A 3123-nucleotide genomic window follows, 5' to 3' on the forward strand; every position below is an offset into this window, starting at 1 on the left:
AAATGCACAATTTATAGAAAGATAGATTAGTAAAAGCCTATTCAAAGTCTGTTCTCTGAAAAATTTCTTGCCAGTTGAATAACTATTGCCTGAATTCCTTTTAAATTTTTCCATTTTCAACAGTGTGACTTGTTCAAGAAGGCTTCTAAAGTTTCAAATTAAAATAAAATATCCTCTGAATGAATGACATGTAAGAAATAAATGCTTTGTGAAAAACTCTCAGTCCCAAATTACTGTGTCATGCTGTTAAATAAATTTATTTCTGTAGTGCAGGTGTAGCTTTGTAGGACGTTTCCTCATTATATTATCCTATTAGAGTAAAAGAAACACAAGGCTGAGCTGGCTACACAACGCATCTTTGGAAAGAACATAACCAAAGGCAAATCTTGCAGCCACTTGTTGGAGGATCACAATATTCAACAAGTAGAGATCTCGTCACCTACTTAGCTCCTCTGTTAGTGAAGTGTCACAGAAACCAGAGGATGGCTATCTTTGGAGAGCCATCAGTAATGTGTATAAATTATACACATTTGCATTAGAATTTAAGAATTTGGGAACTTAAAGCAGCTGGCATTTTCCTATCAATGCAAGGCAACTTTATTTAACTTCACTGTGCTATTAAGAAATATTTACTGTATGTAGTGTCTGCATTGTAACAAGTAGTTGCAATTACTATGTTATTGGTGTCTAGTCTGGTGATGCCGTCTTAAGTGATGGCTGTTTTTTTCCTTTTTTTTTTTTTTTTTGCCTTTTTTTTTTTTTCTCAGCAAGTCCTTTCTTTACTTCCTGTTGTTGTTTGCATTTGATATTAAATTCATTTTCTCCTTTCTGTCCCCCTCCCTCCTCCCGGTGTCCTCTACTCAGTGAAAATCCAAGGCAGCACAGCTAGAGCTATAGGGAGAAGCGCTCCAAACCCGGAGAGCATCCGGAGTCCTAAAACCCAGCGCGGGGATCAGATGACAGAGAGATCGGATCATTCTTTCTTTTTTTTTGCACAAGAGGGGAAAGGGGGGGGGGATTCAGGTTGTACCTGGCGATACCGACTACTCCTTCCCGCTCTCCGAGTCAGAGCCGAACAGGAGCGGACCAAGTTAGAATTAACTTAAATGTAGATCTTTTCCCCCGCCTCTGCCCCCCCCCTCCCGGCCCATCTTGTTTTACTTAATTCAAGTGACTCTGTAGCTACCGTAGCGAAATCTTAACCCGTGGATTCAAGGCTGCCTACACCGGGGGAGCGGAGCGGGGTTCGGAGCGCGAAGGGGAGTTTGCGGGAAGGGAAGCGGTGCCGGCAGCGGGGAAACCCCGCGGCCGCTCGGCACCGGCGGTTCCTGCGCTGCCCGCCTTCACGCCTCACCCCTGCTTGCGTGTAGCACCTGTGCGGGGATCTCTGCTGCCCCGAAATGCCAGTGAACACGCCGAACTGGGGGCTTGGCTGTTTGTTTTTCACTTGTTTGGGCGGGATAGCTTCCCCTCCCTTTTCTCTTCCCCGCCAAGTCGGCACAGGACCGTTATTCCAGTCGCTTCCCCTTAGGCGTAAGACGATAAAAACCCTTTTAGATAAAATATATATATAACTTTTTTTTTTTCCTCCTCGCTCTCTGCATACCTTTTTTTTAAAAAAAAAAAAAGAAAAAAGTTGCAGTGTCGGGGAAGGCTAAACAGGTCCCGGGAATAAGTTGGGTTTTATTTATTATAGAGCCAAGGTGAAAGGCATGTAACAGCAGATGGGACTTCAAATGAAACATGGACATTATAGAAATAAGTTCATCCGTGCCCCCACCCACGGCCTGATCCGTGAGCGAGGTTTTCCAAGCACTATGGGAGGAGTTAGCCGAGTTTTATGAATGTCGATAGACAGTTTAATAAATCCGAGGAGGGGGGGAGGAGGAGAAGGGGTTTATTCCTGAGGAAACCGAAAGTAAAAGGAAAGGGCTCCGAAGGCGCCTCTAATTCGCGGGAGCGGGGGAGATGCAGCCGCATTGTCCTGGCTGGTGACATCGCCGGGTTTTGTCAGATTTCCGTAACAAACCAAGAAATCCGAGCCCGTACATGCAGAATGGGAGGAAGCCCCAAACTAGGTGCAGTTGTGGCGGATGTGGTGAGTTCCCACTGTACCTATTTGGCAATGGAAAACACGGGGAAACATCTGTAGTTCTCCGAAAGAGTCAACTACTTTTGCCAATGCAGTAGAGCTATTTTGGGGACCGAAAACCGAAGCTGTTCCGACTCCTAACTCTGGCAGATAGACTTAATCTCTCTATTAAGTAATAGTCTAGCAGATAGACTTAATCTCTCTATTAAGTAATATGAAGGTGCTCGTGTGCACCTATTTTCTCTGCAGTAGGTAGAAATCGGCATTAGGGAGAGGGAGCTACAACTAATTTCACTGAGAAATGTAGCTGCAGTTCGGGCTGTTAAGGACACACAAAAGCTTTTCAATCGTTCCAAGCCAGGAAACGTGTGGGAAACGTCACTGCGTTTTCTGCAGTCAGAGACAAGATTTGGGCAAAGGCTAATTAACTTGAGTCCAAATTCTTTCAATTTAAATCAGAAATTGAAGATGCGGGCATCGGTTCAAATAGGTCAGTGACTAAAGGCTACATTGACAAACTTGGCTGTTGAGGAAAGCGGATGCTTTCCTTGAAACCAGTTGTCTTTTACCTAAAACGTAGGTGCCCTCAAGTTGACAGTCCGATTGTAAGAAATGTTTTAAGGTCGCTTGTCTTCTCCTCCAGGAAAAGTGAACGATGCTGGGATGTACAGATAGCACTTCCAGACTCTCTGGTATGTCACATTCCAGAAATGAGTGTGACAGGCAAGAAGAAAATAGGTGGAGGAGGAAGTAAAACAACCCCTTTAGCAATAACCCATCTCTTAATATTCGGGCTCCGTAAATTATTCCCGTCCTCAGAGCGTGGATGATGAAAACTCGGGAGATGCCCGAGTTTTTGGAGCTGTCAAATAACGCTCGTTTCGGCTTGGCCAAGCCGAAACGAGCGTTATTTGACAGCTCCAAAAACTCGGGCATCTCCCTTCTGTCCCCCTCCCCGGCTCCGGGCTCTGCCGCCGCCGCCGCCAGCCCTCCCCGCCGTCCCGGTTTGGGGAACGGGGGGGGGGGGGGGG

General features: G+C 45.9%; 1 protein-coding gene across 1 annotated transcript in view; it reads left to right on the top strand.

Moving 5' to 3' along the window:
• EBF2 (early B-cell factor 2) overlaps positions 1 to 3123 on the top strand; it is a 154778-nt gene that overhangs the window by 4883 nt on the left and 146772 nt on the right. The window lies entirely within an intron of this gene.

The sequence above is a fragment of the Calidris pugnax genome, unplaced genomic scaffold, assembly GCF_001431845.1.
Source record: "Calidris pugnax isolate Ruff unplaced genomic scaffold, ASM143184v1 scaffold88, whole genome shotgun sequence".
Taxonomy (NCBI): Eukaryota; Metazoa; Chordata; class Aves; order Charadriiformes; family Scolopacidae; genus Calidris; species Calidris pugnax.